The 19,307-nt window shown below is 45.9% G+C and overlaps 1 protein-coding gene across 1 annotated transcript in view; it reads left to right on the plus strand.

Annotated features, from left to right (window-relative positions):
- The window catches only part of YPEL2 (yippee like 2), a 55,949-nt gene that overhangs the window by 4,154 nt on the left and 32,488 nt on the right, over positions 1–19,307 (plus strand). The window lies entirely within an intron of this gene.

Genomic DNA, 19,307 nt, shown 5'->3' on the forward strand with positions numbered 1-19,307 from the left:
TCCCTGGATTGATTCCTGGCCATTTCTGCTTGTTTTCATTTATTTCCTCTCCTGCCCACTTTTTGGATTGGGAAGCTGGGTGGAGAGAAAAAAACCATTCTGTGGGCACAGTGCAATGGCAGGCAAGTCTACTCGGAAGTAAGCCCTCCTGGGCGCCGGTAGGGTTTGCACTCCCTTGGGTTGTGCCCCAATGGGATGGACCCATTGAAATGAGCGTGGCTATTACAGACCCATTAATTCCAATGGGTCTACTCTCGAGTAGAACTTCGCTGGATGCCATTCCTAGTAACTGCGTGTTGCAGCCAGCCAGTACTGGATAGATCTGCTCAGAGTAGGTCCATTGACTGCAATGGTCCGCGACTGAACCTCTTCTGCTTGAGGCGCATGTGTTTGAGACCCAACTTATTTACGTGATAATAAGTTGCTGTAAACTGATTTTAACGTTGTGCTTCGATTGTTGTAAGGACCTTTAGGGTGAAGGGCCGGGTATAAATGGTCCCATTAATTTATATAGGTCTACTCTTGAGTAAAAGGTAGTTGACCGCAACCCCTGTGTTTAGAGGTGCAGAATTTTTACTGAAGGAAGCCTAGATCTAGCAGCTCCCCCCCCCTTCATTTCTTTCCAGGTTTTGAAATGGTTTATTTGCTGCTGTTTAAGCTTTCCCATAGGTCAACATGGAATCAATGCAGAGTCTGGGCAGAGGACTGCCTTTCTCTGTTTTGATTCCAGTTTGCGTCAGTCTCCAGGGCTTGATTTATCAATGGTACTGTGCAGTTCGAAAAGGATTTGGAGAGGGTGCAATTGGGTGCCCCTCTTTCACAATATAAGAGTCCTGAGGACCCTGAGTGAGGCTGCTTTTGAGAAAGTCTCTCTCTCTCTCTCTCTGTAGCTTGTGGGGTGAGCTGTTCACAATTATGGCTGGGTACCTATTTCCCCATTTATAATGTCCACGATTGCAAAACTGTCCAGGGAAGACATTTAGGGCGGAATAATCCATCGCAGCGTTAAGCCACAACAGTGTTTTAAATATGTTCCAATATCTGCAACATCTTGCAACATTTCAGCCCTTGCTTCCTTTCTCCTTTTGCCACAGACCCATCAAGTATCAGGTTGCTCTTATGCCCATTTTACACATGTGGAAGACTGAGCAGGGGAGCCAGTGTGTGGCATAGCCAATTTGGCCAGAACTCTTGGCTGTTTCCCAGATCCAAAACCCTGGAACAGATCTCTGTATTTGGATCAAAGTTTCTTGGGGGTGGATTGGCACCTGGTTTGTGTGTGTTTGGTTTATGGAAGGACAGAGGTGCCTTTTGGAAGATGTGTGTCCTAGTGTGCGGGGGTGGGGTGGGGGGGTGGGAACTGACTGTGGACTTATTTCCTTGGCAGGGCACTCTGTACAGACACAAAGGCATTATATTTCAGAGAAAGCCTCCGCTTTTTCAAGCTTGACCAGCATTGTAACCCTAGCATGGATTAAGTGTAACCCTAGCATTGTAACCCTAGCATGGATTAACCCTAGCATGGAAACGATGCCTTATGAGGAACGGCTTAGGGAGCTGGGTATGTTTAGCCTGGAGAAGAGAAGGTTAAGGGGTGATATGATAACCATGTTCAAATATATAAAAGGATGTCATATAAAGGAGGGAGAAAGGTTGTTTTCTGCTGCTCCAGAGAAGCGGACACGGAGCAACGGATTCAAACTACAAGAAAGAAAATTCCACCTAAACATTAGGAAGAACTTCCTGACAGTGAGAGCTGTTCGGCAGTGGAATTTGCTGCCAAGGAGTGTGGTGGAGTCTCCTTCTTTGGAGGTCTTTAAGCAGAGGCTTGACAGCCATCTGTCAGGAATGCTTTGATGGTGTTTCCTGCTTGGCAGGGGGTTGGACTGGATGGCCCTTGTGGTCTCTTCCAACTCTATGATTCTATGATTCTATGATTCTATGATTCTAAGTCATGGGGAGGCAAACTAAGGCCCGGAGGCCGGATCCGGCCCAATCGCCTTCTAAATCTGTGCGGACGGTCTGGGAATTAGTGTTTTTTTTGTATGAGTAGAATATGCCCTTTTATTTAAAATGCATCTCTGGGTTATTTGTGGGGCATAGGAATTCGTTCACCCCCCCCCAAAAAAATATAGCCCCCCCCAGGTCTGAAGGACAGTGGACCGGCCCCCTGCTGAAAAAGTTTGCTGACCCCTGGATCATTAAGTCCTAAAAGTGGCTGTATTGGAAATAGCCCACTCACCTGTGGCGAGTGAATGTTAGCTCTAGGTAACCAAGCTAGGAACATGGTTGGGGCAGGAGTAAGTACTCCCCCCCCTGCCCCCCAGGGACTAATGTACTGCAAATGAATAACTTTGAGCTGTGGGGGCAAAACAGGCCAGTAAATGGATTTTGTGGAACAGAAACCTTGCTTGTGAATTTTGCAAGGCTGGGATTGAAATAGCAGTATGTTGTATCCACACACACCCCTTGCATCATCTCTCTCTCTCTCTCTCTCTGTGTGTGTGGATCTACTTGGATCACATGGGACTTAATAGCTCAGGACGAGGTTTTCCTCCATGTAAGGCCAAGAAAAGCAATCAAGCCTTCAAGACTTTCTGCAATTCAGGAAAGTCTACCCAAGGATTTCGATGGAAGCTGTGGGATGGGGTATTTGACACCCTTCCTCACAGTGTAGTTGTTCACACCCTGCAGAAGTTAAGCTGCTAACTTCTGTCCTCCTCTCTTCCTCCTCTCCCCCGTCCGCACCCCCACCCCCACGTGATTATGTTTCTATTTATTTACCAACAGTTGCCGCTGGTCTGGTGCTGCAAAGGGCTTAACCACGCGAAAGAGGGAGGTGCTATTTTTATGTACACAATTTCATCTACTGTGCAAGGAAGGGGGGGGGGTTCCCCATGTTTTAACAGAATGGTGCCTTTCCTCCTGTGCATCTTGTCCTTAAAACAAGAGGGCCCCCCCCCCGACCCCCATTGCACCCTGCAGAGAAGGACATAGGAAGCTGCCTTATATATCAGTTCAGACCTTTCTCCATCTAGCTCAGATGCTCATCCACTGAGCCCCAGCTCTTTCCCTAAAAATAAAAACCAAGACTCCAGTCCTCATGGTGTTGAATTCAGAACCGATCCTACCGTAATAGGAGCATAGGAACCTTGTACTGAGTCAGAACTCTGATCCACACAACAGTGCCTGGCAAGGAGTCTCTCCCACCCAGACTTGCCTGGTGAGGCAAAGGAATGAGCCTGGGACCTTCTGCATGCCGGGCAGATGTTCCGCCACAGAGTTATGGCCCCTTCCATGCGTTGACCAAAGTCTTCCAGTCCAAGGGGCAGGAGGACCCCCACTTTTATCAGAGCTGGGTATGAGAAGATCCTTCTCTTAGAAAGACAAATGCTGTTCTTTCGGATTCAAATGTATGCCAAAAGTAGGGGGCGAAGGTGAGGAGGGGGGGAAATCAGGACCCTATGCCAAAAGAAGCTGGATTTTTCAATGTCTGTACACCATGCAACTTTTAATTTTCGCCGTTCGTTTTTTGCATGATTTTCCTTCTGTCCATCATGGGGGCAGGCAGTGGGTCGCCCTCCCCTTAGAAACTCTACTCTGCCATCGCTAGCTTCTGAGACTCCACCTACCGATCTGCTTCCAAGCATCCCTTAACTTTCCATGAGGACAGTAAACTTACTTAAAAGTTCACAATTTTTAATCTCTTTTTTTTAAAGTGTTATTCCCATAAAAGTTTGCTTCTCTTTGCTCTGTACTGCAAATAAATCCCCTTTGGCACAGAATCACAAAAGCCGTGTGCCCCCGCCCTCATTTCAGACTCTGCTTCCAGCAGGGCAGATGAAATTAAGAGCCCTGTGAAGCCCCAGGGATTTTATTTTATTTTTTAAAACATGCAGATGCAGTCGCTGGCTTTATCTCTCCCATGGGGCCGAGGGAGACAGCAAATGTTCTGAGTGCATGTCTTGAAGGCAGTGGTTTCTGAGATACAGGCAGAAGGGAAAATCCTAAGGCAGTAAAATAAAACAGACAACAAACTCCCCTGATTTTCCCTCAGAACAGGCCTTGCTACAGTAACAAAGGGGATGGTTGCTTGATCATGCTCTTACATATATTAAGAGCAACCACAGAAGGAAGCTTGGTTAGTGGAAAAACTGCTAGGATAAAAATGGCACTCTGATTGGGGTGTGGGGGGTGGAATTTGACTAGAGGGATCCAGGTTCAAATTGTGTTGGGCAAGTTGCTGCATGTTGGCCTAGCCCTACCTTGAAGGGTGGTTGTGAGTTTTGAACAAGCCTGAGTGTGCTACCGTAGCTTCTGTTTAAAGCTTCTTTTTTTAACCTAACAGCTTGCTCCGTTTAAAAAAAAACTCTCTTTTTTAGAATATCAATGTGGTAATCAAACTGCACATCAAGGATCTGGGGTTCTTGGGGTTTGGAGCTCAAATAGTAGGTTATTATTATAGAGCATTTGAGTACTGAAAACGTTTCACATCAAGTTTGGGCTACAGAAGCAGCAGAATGAATTGGTAGCATCTGGAAGAGGAGTAGTTATTGAGATGCCCCGCAGAACCTTGTTGGACTACAACTCTCATCAGTCCCTCTCATCAGTCCCAGCTGGCTCGGCCAATGGTCAGGGATGATGGGAGTTGTAGTCCAGCAACTTCTTGAGGTCACTGTGTTGGCAACCCCTCATATGGACTGTACCACTTCAGACTTGGTGGGAGATTTGCTTTTTAAATAGGAGCATTTTCTATCTTGTGGACCTGAGATCTTGTGATGAAGGGTGGTATATAATTTGTTGTTGTTGTTGCAGCAGTGGATGGGTCCCAAATGATGGGCAGGGCCAAATTTGGAAGTGGATAGAGCCACACATAAACACACACTGTACCTTTAAAGCACATTCAGAGCACATTTCTCTCCCCCCCCAAAGAATTCTGGGCAACGTAGTTTCTCAAGGCGTACCCATAATTCTTTGAGGGGGAAGAAAGTGCTTTATAGGTATCGTGGCCCTAGACACACAGTCAGGCATGCATGTTAGGGGTCCTCCACACTGTGCATTTAACCCCCCCCCCAAAAAAAAATCCTGGGAACTTCAGGTGCTGGGAATTATAGCCCCATAATGGGGGAATCTAAATTTCCCAGGATCCTCTGGGGGGAAGCAGTGTCCTTTAAATGGATGTGCCCAGAGATAGACATAGTTGTCGCAATACATAGAGGGTAGAGTTACCTCTTTCCAGCTGCAACACCCCCACCCCACCCCCTATAACAGTCCCCTGCCTCCTGAAGTTAGGCTTGAGAACAAGCTCCTGTTTGTTTCGCCGGAAGGCTTTTTCCAATGCTGGTTAGAGTCTGGGGGTGAAGAGGGGGGAGTCTGTGTGCCTCATCTGGCCTGTGGGCTGGCTCCTACTGGCCTCTGATTTAAATGATCCCCTGTGCGCAAACCCCCACCACCTCCACCAAAAAAAACACCCCATCATTGCAAGAAGTGAGGTGAGGGAACATGTCCTCCTTAATGTGCAAGACCTGCTATTTCAAGATCGTGCCGCCTCCTTGCTAATCTCCAGTAGTAGGCCCGTGGCCAGTGTTTTGAAGGTTGTGGGGCAAGTGGTCTGGGCTTGTGGGGGAAGGATGTGCCTTGTCTCAGTCACCCTAGTGCATCGGGGGGGGGGGTCTGACAGGTACTCTTAAGGGGAGGGGTGAGCTTCCTGGCTTGCCATCTGGACTTGCAGGCAGGGGTGACTTTTTTTTCATTCCCTGCATGAAAGAGGGCAACCAAAATGGTCAAAGGCCTGGAAACGATGCCTTATGAGGAATGGCTTAGGGAGCTGGGTATGTTTAGCCTGGAGAAGAGAAGGTTAAGGGGTGATATGATAGCTATGTTCAAATATATAAAAGGATGTCATATAGAGGAGGGAGAGAGGTTGTTTTCTGCTGCTCCAGAGAAGCAGACACGGAGCAATGGATTCAAACTACAAGAAAGAAGATTCCACCTAAACATTAGGAATAACTTCCTGGCAGTAAGAGCTGTTCGGCAGTGGAATTTGCTGCCAAGGAGTGTGGTGGAGTCTCCTTCTTTGGAGGTCTTTAAGCAGAGGCTTGACAGCCATATGTCAAGAATGCTTTGATGGTGTTTCCTGCTTGGCAGGGGGTTGGACTGGATGGCCCTTGTAGTCTCTTCCAACTCTATGATTCTATGATCTCTCGGGTAGCCTTGAGCTGTCCTCCATTGGAAGCAGATTGCTGGGCTAGGTAGATTTAAAATCTTGACCTGGCACCACCATTCTTACTTTCTTAAAAGAACAAAAGCCAGGCTTGGAGAATCTCCCAGGCCTCTCTGTCTGGTTCTTGGCACCCCCGCCAGCCCACAGCCCTCGCTAGCGTTGCTTTCACACCCCTTGTGAGTGTCTCTGGCAGGCTGGAGTCTGTCCCTGACGTGTAATATTTAGTTATGCTCCACCTTTCGTTTGATGGGAGCATCCCCAAACTTCGGCCCTCCAGATGTTTTGGACTACAATTCCCATCTTCCCTGACCACTGGTCCTGTTAGCTAGGGATCATGGGAGTTGTAGGCCAAAACATCTGGAGGGCTGCCATTTGGGGATGCCTGCACTAATCACTATTACACACCAGATGTCTTCTTGCTTGCCTGAATGGCAGTGTGGAATGTGGCCCCCAGAATATTAGAATGTGGCCCTCGGGCTGAGAAAGATGCACCACCCTGTTTGAAAGCACATTTCCTGTTCCTTATCCAAGTGTCATGTGTGCGAATCACTGTGCTCTTGAGTCTCTGTCAAGGTGGAGGGTGGAATGAACTTGTCTAACAACCCCAGGGCAGCTGTGGAGACGGCTGGCTGGCTAGGGGCTGGGTTCGTCTCGCGTTGAGGCTGAGGCAGCAATCTTCCTACCTGCAGATTCTGCGTCTCTCTTGGCTCCAGATTACTTTGCTCGCCGTCCCTGGCAAGCCATTTAATTAGCTCATTAGCCTGATGAGGATCCTGACCCAGGGTGGGTGGCGTCAGCAGCAGAAAAGGGACGGCAGCTGGTGGGAAGTTGACCCTGCAATCTTGGCACGGTTCGCACCCAAGACCGGGCAGCAGGGCAAGGAAGGGTGTCTTGCTTTGAGCCAGCGTACTGTACTGGCAGCCTGCTCTGCAGATGCCAGTTCCAGGCGTTGTGATTTGTGGAAGAGTTAACAAGAGCACGTGCAAAGTGTTTTGTCACTTCATCCTAGCCCCGTCCATTTGGGGCTGGAGTCTTACAAAGTTAACATCTGGGTGGGATATTCTTCCGTGATATGATCTTATTTCTCTTAAACTCTTTCTATAAAAAGCTCAGAAAAGTTTGCATTGGGGTTGGTCAGCCTCCCCCCTCCCCCTGCTGGAGGGGCTGATCTTTTGGGTACCACATGCCAGTTGTAACTTGGGGGGGTGGGGGTGGGCAGTGTTTGAAAGGCAGATATACAGGTGAAACTCGGAAAATTAGAATATCATTGAAAAGTGCATTTATTTCAGTAATGCAACTTAAAAGGTGAAACCAATATATGAGATAGATGCATGACATGCAAAGCAAGATATGTCAAGCCTTTATTTGTTGTAAATGTAATTATTTGTCGTTGGGCAGGTCAATTATAAATGGAACGTAATTAATGAAATGTAATAGCGATGTTTATTTTTGTAGCATTGTAACTATTCGTTTTATTACTGTGGAATTTCCAAAAGAAAGCATTTGTAAAAATCAAAAGAAAAATAAAAAATAATAAGTTGCATTACTGAAATAAATGCACTTTTCGACAATATTCAAATTTTCCGAGTTTCACCTGTATAAGCTAATCACCAAATGGCACCTAAGTTGTGGTCACCACAAGGGAATGCCTAATCACGTTTTTTTTTTTGCAAAGGATATTATTATTAATTAATTTCATTTCTACACCAACTTATGTTTTAAAGAAAAAAATCTCAAAGCCGTTTACAACACCTTATTTAAAAAATCAAATAAAACAATCCAGAATAAAGCAAGGAACAGGCTTCAAGGAAAATACTTCAGATCCTTCTCTTAAGTGACCATTTTGCTTTCCCCATATTGGTTTGCCTACTTGATTTATTGGCCGAGGGAGCCGGTGTATAGCTTCCAGGTCATGTGGCCAGCATGACAAAGCCGCTTCTGGCAAACCAGAGCAGCACATGGAAACGCCGTTTACCTTCCCGCTGTAGCGGTTCCTATTTATCTACTTGCATTTTGACATGCTTTCGAACTGCTAGGTTGGCAGGAGCTGGGACCAAGCAACGGGAGCTCAACCCGTCACAGGGATTCAAACCGCCGACCTTCTGATCAGCAAGCCCTAGACTCTGTGGTTTATCCACAGCGCCACCTGGGTCCCTATAATATAATAATAATAATGCAAGATGAGCTCGCAACCCCAGAGTTGGTCACGACTGGACCTAATGGTCAGGGGTCCCTTTACCTTTACCTTTACTTGATTTATAGAGCTGCCCCATAGCAGAAGAACTCTAGGAAGCCAGGGTGGCATCCGCACTCAGTTGTGAAGCTCACTGGGTGACCTTGGACCAGTCAGACTCCTAACCTACCTCACAGGGTCGGAGGGATTAATTGAGGATTGGGTGGGGGCATGAACCATGTACTGGGTGAGATATAAATGCAATAAAAAAAATTAAAAAAATCCTTCCAGTAGCACCTTAGAGACCAGCTAAGTTTGTCATAGGTATGAGCTTTCGTGTGCATGCTCATACCTACGACAAACTTAGTTGGTCTCTAAGGTGCTACTGGAAGGATTTTTTTATTTTGACTGCATCAGACCAACACAGCTACCTGCCTGCAATAAATAAGCGAGACAGGAAGCAGCCCCAGGTCATCTACTTAACTTCATGGCTGAGTGGGGATCTGACCCTCCATCTCTCGGACAGGTCCATGGTTGACTTTCTATGCCACATAACTCTCTTTTAAGATTATCCCTTTATTGTCTTGGCTTTTACTGCTCCCTGAATGATGTTTCCAATTGCTGGCTGCTCTGCACTTGGGGGGAAAACACATTTTCAAAAACATTTTCCCCCTACAGTGTTCCTATTCAGTGGTTTGGTGGTGGATACAACTTTTTTGTCTGTAAACTCTGAAACTTGTTTTATAAATTAAAACAAATCCCTTGCAGCATTTTTTTATTTTTTTAAATGCATGCCTGGCTTTTCCGATTGTTTTGGGGGAGCCTGTCCTCTTGGGGGTTTCTTTATGGGCTGGAAGCAGATTTATGACAATAAAATGAATAACGTGTTTGAAACTGCTCAATCTATGCTGGATAATTCCTAAATATAGATTGTCTGGAAAGTCCTTTTTAGGCTGCAATCCAGTATCCACTTCCTTGGGAGTAATTCCCAGTGAACTCAATGGGACTTACTTCTGAGTAGACGTGTGTAGGGTTGCAAAAGTGTGTTGTAGTTGTTTTTGCCGTCAATTTGAATGATTTGGCAAGGTTTTGGGGGGAGGAATTGTGGGTGCTTTGTTTCTTTGGCTTAATGTAATCATTATTATGCACTATCATTATTTGACAAGTCAGATTTTATGATAATGGTTTCCTAAATTAAATCGGTTTCAACATATTGTTATCCTCCTCTGTGCCTTTGCTTGATGACCCAAGTTTTAGGACATCGATTTTCTAAACCATTTGTGGGTTTTCTCTAACGTTAGCCGTACTCAGAGTATACCTGTTGAAATTTATAGGCATGGCTAACTTCTAGTGGGTCTCTGAGTAGACTAAAATCCATTAATAGTTATCCTACCCTACACTGCTTTTGGGAGAAGAGTAAATCCTACACAAATCCGGAGTGGAGTCCCTAAGGTGGCTGGATGGCGCCTTGTACGCCTCCTTCCAGCAACTCCTGCAGCCAAGCTGGTTCTCTGATTCCCTTTGGACCACATCAGTGAGGCTGAGAGGGGGGGGTCTTGTTATCTGGGCAGCCCAGGACCTCCATGCACCCTGCCCAGGCTTGTGCCCCACGGATGTCATTTCAGTGCTGCTAACACAGCAGTTTGACTTCACCCCCAGAGGCACACTCCATTGTCTCCCGAGCGTCAATAAATTAATTTATCATTTGAGACGGCTCAAATGTTCTGGCAGTGATTTCCTTCATTAAAGTGCTTATTCTTGTCATCGATTATTGCTGATAATCCGTATAATTTGACTTCATTCGACTTTTCTGGTGGTGATTTCGCTCTCCATTAAATCGCTTTCAAAGTATGATCTGCTCGTTACAAAGCCTGTTCCCCCCCCCCCGCCCCACGTGGTGTTAGTGTTACGGTTCTTCCCCAAACCACCACAACCACCCTTCTTCCTGGCATGTCTAGGGTCAGGGAGATCAACGGATCAATGGCATCTATGCCAGCTGCGATTCAGTGAATGATACAACAGTGATTCTGCAGTGAGTGCGGAGATAAAAACTTGGGTTGTGCTACAACCACTGGGGGGGGGCATGAGAGGGAGGGAACCACCGGGCCGCGATCGCTTGAATTTAATTGGGATCTCTGCTGCAGAGGCTTAGTGAGTTATGTGGGCTAATGAGGTTACAGTATGGTTTACGTGTAACTAACAGTGCATCAAAAAGTAATTTGATATAAAATGTTTGTAAAATAGCAGGTAAAATAAAAACATTTGATATAAAATGTTTGTAAAATAGCAATGAAAGTTAAGTGGTTTTAAAGAGCACCCAGGATTGAAAGCAGGGAACCGCAGGCTGGTAAATCCTAAAATCAAGCATATGTTAATAGATAGGTATGAATTCAGCAGCTGGCTGGAGACTAAAATAAAAGGGGCTTGGCAGATCTCCCTGGGTAAGATAGCTATGTGGTCTTGGTGCCAACACTAAGAAGGCCATGCCTTGGTCACCGACCTGTCTGATCTTGTGTAGGGGTTCCAAGGCCTCTGATACTGATCTCAACTGGCAGACATAGCTGCCAAGTTTTCCCTTTTCTCGTGAGGAAGCCTATTCAGCATATGGGAATTTCCCTTTAAAAAAGGGAGAACTTGGCAGCTATGCTGGCAGACAGATTCATATTTTTATTTATTTCACAAAATGTTTATGGCTGCTAAATTTGCTTAAGTGAGCTTGATGGCTGTTTTCTTGCAAGGGCTTTGCAAGTGTTTGTTACCTTGGTCTCTCCTCCAGGAAGCCCCTTCTTTGCTTCTGAGTATCTGTGTATCAGTAACGTAATATCAATAATGCACAGCCTGTGACAGACCTGAATGGATTGAGCAGGTATCTGGAAAGTCCTGGTGATTGTGGTGTTCAGGTAACCGAAAGACTTAAAGTTCTCAGCCCTCTAAGTTCATTATTATGCAGGCAGTCTGCATAATAGGTAGCAAGGCATCCAGAATATTTTACATTAAACTTGACTCTGAACAAACTTGCTCTGTCCTCCTCTTTCCTGACAAACTGATCTGCTTAAACTTGTGTTTTCTTTGGGGGGGGGGAATTCATGGTGCAGAAAGACTCCAGGATTTATCCAAGGTGTTGAATTTTTCTGTGGCAAGGGGGATGCATTTTGTGCATGCTCAGAGGTGTTTATGCTATGCTCTGTGCTGGGGCGCAGGGGTCAAATAATATGAATTATGTGGCCTCTGGATCATAGGAACAAATTAGTTACAGGTAGGTAGCCGTGTTGGTCTGGCGTAGTCAAAACAAAATAATTTCCCCCCCCTTCCAGTAGCACCTTAGAGACCAACTAAGTTTGTCATTGATATGAGCTTTCGTGTGCATGCACATATCTTCATATACTGTACACTGAATCAGAAGTCTCCAGACCCTTATATATAGTGTGAGGGTAGGGAGGGGTATTCTCAGGAGGGTGGTGGGAATGGGTGTTTGACTGATAGGTGTGGAAACTCGTTGATGACTGTTAATGACTGCAATTTGTCTTGCATGAAAAAGCAAGGGGTGAGATGGCTAAAGATAGCTTTATCATGTATGAGATAAGAATCCAATGTCTCTATTCAGACCAGGTCTCTCCATGGTTCCAAGTTTGGTAATGAGTTGCAGTTCAGCAACTTCTCTTTCCAGTCTATTTCTGAACTTCTTTTGTAATAAGACGGCTACTCTGAGATCTTGTATAGAATGTCCTGGGAGATTGAAGTGTTCTCCTACTGGTTTCTCTGTCTTGTGATTCCTGATGTCAGATTTATGTCCATTTATCCTTTGGCGTAGGGTTTGGCCTGTTTGTTCAATATAGAGAGCTGAAGGGCACTGTTGGCATTTGATGGCATACACAATGTTAGAAGATGAGCAATTAAATAGTCCTGAGATGGTATGTTGGATGTTGTTGGGGCCAGTATTCAGTGTATCTGAAGAAGTGTGTATGCACACGAAAGCTCATACCTATGACAAACTTAGTTAGTCTCTAAGGTGCTACTGAAGGAACAAATGAGTTTAATTTGCATATGTGACTGTTCTTCCTAATGTGTTCTTTTGCTAGTCAAGGTGGAAAACTCTCCTGTCTCTTCATCCCACCCCAGATCCTGCTCTGGATTCTGACAATCTTGAAAGCGCATGGCAGGCATAGGCAAACTCAGCCCTCCAGATGTTTTGGGACTACAACTCCCCATCTTCCCTAGCTAACAGGACCAGTGGTCAGGGATGATGGGAGCTGTAGTCCCAAAACATCTGGAGGGCTGAGCTTGCCTATGCCTGGTGTATGGCTTACCTGGAAACCCCCTTGTCTATAGTCACCAATGGTGAGAAGAATTCCTTGCAAGGGAGTGGAAAGAAAAATAGCCCTTTTCTGTATATTGGAAGAGAGTTGGTTTTCCTTTGGTTTTTCATGAAGTCAGTCAAAAATGACCTGACAGCTTGTTGTAGATGGCTACTGTACTTTTAGGAAAACAGGATAACAATGGCTTTTACCTGACAGAAAGAAATCTTACCGTAGCGAATAAGAGAAGTGAGTTTTAATTGATGGATCAACCATTATGTATTTTTTGGGGGGGAGGATGGCTATCAAGCAAGCAGAATAACTTTTTAGGTGTGTCTGTGTCTTCAAGTAGGCAGGGGTTCCCAAAGTTTGGTCCACAAGTTTCATTCAGCTGGTCATCAGTGGATCCGCAATCAATATTAATATTGGAATTTTTTTTAAAAGTGTTTGTATTACATCTTTTATTTCCTGTCTCGTACTGCAATTTGAAATTCTGTGAAATTCAGAATCATAATACTGTACAATAAAATGCAATATATAAGATGCAAGAAATAATACAATTTTAAAAAATGTACAGCATCTAGCACAGTGTCTTACAATTGCTGCAACAGGCTGAAACATTACGTGGACTGCTGCAGACCATTTGTGATTTTCAAGTGATATTGTAGAGAGGAAAGAAGTCCTACTAGGACCTAGAGGGATTTTTTTGAGTGAGAGTAAAGATTTAAAAAAATTTTTAAAAAATTGTGCTTCCCATCTATCTTAAGTTTCTATATAGACATGCTCAAGAGGATCATAGAATCATAGTATCATAGAGTTGGAAGAGAGACCACAAGGGCCATCCAGTCCAACCCCCTGCCAAGCAGGAAACACCATCAAAGCATTCCTGACATATGGCTGTCAAGCCTCTGCTTAAAGACCTCCAAAGAAGGAGACTCCACCACACTGCTTGGCAGCAAATTCCACTGTCAAACAGCTCTTACACCTGCATTACTTTCCCCCCCTGCAGTCATGAGGACTAGACACTTTGCAACTTGTTTTTCTCCTTTTAACGGAGATGGGATTACTTTACCATTGACCCAGCGTTTAGTACATTCAAATATGTATTTTGAATCTGATGCTCAGATTAGTCAGGGGAACGGCTTGTACCAATCAGCTGACTTGCTTGAATACTGGAACCATATGAGTAACCTTTGCAGACTTAACCTGTTAGGCTGCCTTCGAGGCCAGAAACCTGCTGTAAAAAACAACAGCAAAGCAGAATGATAGGTTCTGAGCCTGCATGTTGCCAATGCATAACGTATCATGGATAATTATTGTTCTTTATATCATCATTAATTACTGGGGGCGGGGAATGCACGCACAGCACTTTCTGGGATAAACTCTGATTTTATAGCCTTTCCCTGGGACCAGGCGTTCTGCATGCCAGCTATCCTAAACGTAATTCTTGTGTTTTGTAAGTGCCTCCTCCCCTGGAAAGGAAAGGGCAGGTGTAACCTTGCCTGCCGTGTCACCAAAGCAGATAGGAAACAGGATGGTAATAATATTTAGCTCGCCCACACCTTCCGCATGACAGTATCCAAAGTCATTTAGCAAGCCTCAATTAGCCTCCTTTTCCCCATCCCAACTAAATTCGTGACTGCCGTTCTAGGCTCAACAAGTGGGTGATTTGTTTATGTGTCCAAAACACCAGGACTTTGGGTGTACATTGGAGCACGCTGGATCAATGGTAAAGTTAACCTGTTAGTAGAAGAAGAAAAACAAGTCGCAAAGTGTCTAGTCCTCATGACTGCAGGGGGGAAAGTAATGCAGGTGGCATCCTCTTAAGCATGAAATCAAAGACGCTGAGTCAGCAGAGATTCTTGAGGCCAAGTTTTGAAGAAAGAGGATGGAGGAGTTTCCTGGCAAGGCATCTTCTGATGTTATACAGGTGGGGAAAGGTTGCTAGGCTAGACGTTCCTTTGGTTCAGCCATGACTTTTATAATAATAATAATAACAATATAATATTAATAATAATTTATTATTTATACCCCGACCATCTGGCTGGGTTTCCCCAGCCACTCTGGGCGGCTTCCAACAGAAAAATAAAACACAGTAATCTATTAAACATTAAAAGCCTCCCTAAACAGGGCTGCCTTCAGATGTCTTCTAAAAGTCTGGTAGTTGTTTTCCTCTTTGACATCTGTTGGGAAGGTGTTCCACAGGGCGGGCGCCACTACCGAGAAGGCCCTCTGCCTGGTTCCCTGTAACTTGGCTTGTTGTAGCGAGGGAACCGCCAGAAGGCCCTCGGTGCTGGACCTCAGTGACCGGGCAGAATGATGGAGGTGATGTTTATCTGTGGTGTTTATCAAAATATTGTATACTGCCATCCATTACGAAAATGTGGTTTATAACATTCATGCATGCCATACAGACAATAAAAACTGGGTAAAAAAAATTAAAACCAGAGGTCAACTAACCTATTGCAGAAGGGTAATAATGGTCACTTACGAGAAGGATCTGAAATATTTTCCTTGAAGCTTGAATTCATTTTATTCTGGGTTGTTTTAATTTGATGTTTTAAGGTCTTGTCAACCGCTCTGAGATTTTTTCCCTTTAAAATATAAAGCAGTATAGAAATGTCATGAATACTATTACTACTACATAAATTTCACTGGGGGGGGGGGGAGGGCGGCTAGACCTTCCGTCATGGCAAGGCGCCATTTGGCAATTAGCTTATACAGTGGTACCTTGGTTTTCGAACGTAATCCGTTCCGGAAGACCGTTCGACTTCTGAACCGTTCGAAAACCGAGGCACAAAGGGCGGTCTTCAAATTTACAGAGAAAATTGAGAAAAAGACAGTGGTGCCTCAGCGGAAGCAGTTCGACTTCTGAGGCGTGTTCAAAAACGGAAGCGGGTTTACGGAGAAGTGTGCATGCACACGAAAGCTCATACCAAAATAAAAACTTAGTTGGTCTTTAAGGTGCTACTGAAGGAATTTTTTTATTTTACTTCGATCCAGACCAACACGGCTACCTACCTGTAACAAGTTCCGAACCGTTCGTCAAAGGAGATGTTTGATAACCGAGGTACCACTGTATATATGAGTTTCCAACACTGACATCTTACACCCCATTGATAGGTGATTTTTCTGCCCCCAATGTGCCCTCAATGGAGGCTGATTTCACCTACCCTTGGGTATGCCTCTCGTGCTTGTTAGTACAGAGAACTCGGTGGTAGGAAGACACAGAGACACAGGGCCAACAGATTATAGTTTTGTCTCCATCCTGAGTTGTGCAGGGGCAACACTGAGATTCAGGAGGAAGAGGAAGGTGTCCAGAAGGTGCCCTGTGAACTGGTTGCAAGGCAGACAGAGCCAGTGTGGTGCAGTGGTTAAGAGCGGTAGACTCATAATCTGGGGAACCGGGTTCCCGTCTTTGCTCCTCCACATGCAGCTGCTGGGTGACCTTGGGCTAGTCACATTTCTTTGAAGTCTTTCAGCCCCACTCACCTCACAGAGTGTTTGTTGTGGGGGAGGAAGTGAAAGGAGAATGTTAGCTGCTTTGAGACTCCTTCAGGTACTGATAAAGCCACTCTGGGCGGCTTCCAACAAAATATTAAAATACAATAGTCTGTCAAGCATTAAAAGCTTCCCTAAAAAGGGCTGCCTTCATATGTCTTCTAAAAGGCTGAAGTTGGTGGGTCCTTAACGTACCAGCTTTGCCAGGTCTCAAACTCATCTTTCTAAGAACAGCAGAAGCAGCCACCTCCTTTCCTGGTTCTGGCATCCCAGGCAGGCATTATAGCTGGCAGAAAAATAAAGCAAATCTGTGCTCCCAGTGACACCAGAGCAGGGCAGCTGCCTCCGGTAGGCAGGTCAGTTTCCTGGCTCCTGGGCCCCCCACCGATCAGATAATGGTTGCAGACAGATGCAGACAGATACAGAGTTGGGATGCCAGACTGCCAGGGCAGAGGTGGGGGAGTGAGAAACTGAGCAGGCAGGCAGGCAGGAAAATATAAAACAACCAGTGATTTGGTCTGCAGGGCGAGAAAAGAGAGAGAGGGAAAATTGCAAGCTGAACTGATTTAGAAGACAAAAGGGGATCTGTTTTCTCTTTACATTTAAATGAGGCGGTTGGGGGTGGAAAACCAGCTCAGCAGTCTCGGTTGGTAACATGATATGCCAAGCCTTAAACTGAATGGGCTAAATATATATCGAGCTCTCGTAGGGCAAAACATAAAATAAATTGGAAATGGATGGCCACAGCAGCAAATGAGGGGCTTGGACACAAAGCAATACCGTACAGAGTTGGTTCCCTGCATATCCACACCCCCTGCCCAATCCTAGGAAAGGTGATCTTGTTTCACCTGCCTTTACAGGTGTCTGAAGGATGAAGATGAAGGTCCATGTCCTTCCATTGTTATATTTGGAGGTCTGTTAAAGTTCGCTGTCCCTATTGCTGTTTATCTGAGTCATGGGCCTGGTCTAGTAGGACAGGTTGTGCATTGCCCTACCAACCTTGGCCTCCCTCCAGGGCTGTCTTAAGCATATGCTGCGCTGCGGTGCAAAGATCTGCCCGGCGTGCAGGAGGGCGGAGCTGGCTGGCTGCCTCAGCATTTTGCTGGCTCGGTTGCCCCTGAACCTGCGGTGCGAGCCGCCCACAGCAGAAGAGCCCATCACAGCGCTCCGACCGACGGGTGGGCTCTTTCCCGGACTCAACTCTCGGGCCCCGGACTCTCGGCCTGGTGCCCCTCAGAGCCCGGCGCCCAAGTGCCTCACACCCCTAGCGCCTATGGGTGAGACGGCCCTGCCTCCTCCCCCCAAAAACTTGTTGGGTCTTCTTACTTGTTTACTTAGTCATTGCCTCTGGCGCCACCTGCTGTTGGCCTCCCTGCCTTCTACCCTGCGAGTCCTAATGGGCACCAGGCACTGCTGCCAAGAGGGTTGGGTTCCTCAATGATCTGCACATGATCTGCACACCTAGCTGAACTCTCTCTCTCTCTCCCTCTCTCTCTCGCCTCCCCCCTCCAATCTGAATGGGGATAGTCTGGCTTCAGTGGCCCCTGCTCTGGTAACCTTGAGCTCACCTAGTCCCTACCAAATCCCCCTGCCCCAGCCTCCACTGCAAAGGAAAGTCTTCCACCTCCTTGACTCTGTCTGTTCCACTATCACATAGCTTGTACCACTGGGAAGCTTCTCCTGAGGCTTAGTCAAAATTGGAGAACAAGTCCCTCTTCTGTGTTACAGCCCGTCAGACATTTGAATACTGCTTTGGTGCATTTACTTCAAACTTCTGTTCTCTGCAGGGCCCCAGCTCCTCCTAACAGCTTCTGCCACTGCTATGCTGTGGTTTGCTTAACAAACCATGAGTTGTCCCACAGATGGTCCGACAAACCATGGCTTGTTTGCCATCTTTGTAATTTGGGGAGCGTCTGGGCTGCTCCAAACAAACCATGGTTAAGGAAGGGGTGGTGGGGCTCACACATAACTGCAAACCATAGTTAAAACAAGTCAGGGTTCATAAGCCAACAACAAACCATGGTTCAGTCCCAGTGGGGCTTTTGAGAGTTGTAGGCTAAAACCTCTGGAGGTTGCCATGTTGGGGCAGGCTGTCTTAGGAGTAAACAAAGGATGTCCTCTGGTTGGTGGTTGGATAACAATTTGCTTTTGTGGCTGTAAATGGATATATTCCACACCTCAGGGACTGCTTTTAAAACACCGTCAAGTAACTTTACAACCTCGTTCTAGACCTGTCTTCTGGTGACATAATTTACTAGAGGTGTGTGCGTGTTTCAATATACCGTATATTGATCTAAGCTCTTGCAATTCATGTTGCCTTGTTTTTTGTTTTTAAAAAGAGAGGTTAATGAAGGAGTAATCAATGGTTAATGTGTACCAGATCCACAGGTTCTGAGCCTCTGTGGTTATAGACAACCTGCTCCTTGTAAATGAAGGTTTACGGCCTACCTCAAAGAGTGACCTTAATTTAAAGAGTGGCCCTTTAATCACTTAAGGTTGCCTTTCTTTGGATAGATAATGCAATCCACGTTTTTATGACCAGCATATGTTGGATCAAAGCAAAAAGAGCTTTGAGAAATGAGAACCTTCAGGTTTAAGGGAATGGTGTTCAATGGTGCAGAAAAGATGCAGAGTGCATTTCTTCCTGGACTGATCCTTAGATTGCCACTTTGCCAGAGCAAAAGCCTCCAGAGCAGCAGTAGCAGCAGCCCAAACTAGCAAACTGCAGCTTTTCACTTGCCTAAGATCCATCTGGCTGGGCTTCCCCAGCCACTCTGGGCGGCTTCCAACAAAATATTAAAATACAGTAATCCATCAAACATTGAAAGCTTCCCTAAACAGGGCTGCCTTCAGATGTCTTCTAAAAGTCTGGTAGTTGTTGTTCTCTTTGACATCTGGTGGGAGGGCGTTCCACAGGGCGGGTGCCACTACCGAGAAGGCCCTCTGCCTGGTTCCCTGCAACTTGGCTTCTCACAGTGAAGGAACTGCCAGAAGGCCCTCGGCGCTGGACCTCAGTGTCTGGGCAGAACGATGGGGGTGGAAACGCTCCTTCAGGTACGGATGAGTTCTTGGCAGAACAATGATCACTCATTGTATTTCTCTGTGATCTGCCAGG

This window comes from Zootoca vivipara, chromosome 15, assembly GCF_963506605.1.
Source record: "Zootoca vivipara chromosome 15, rZooViv1.1, whole genome shotgun sequence".
NCBI lineage: Eukaryota > Metazoa > Chordata > Lepidosauria > Squamata > Lacertidae > Zootoca > Zootoca vivipara.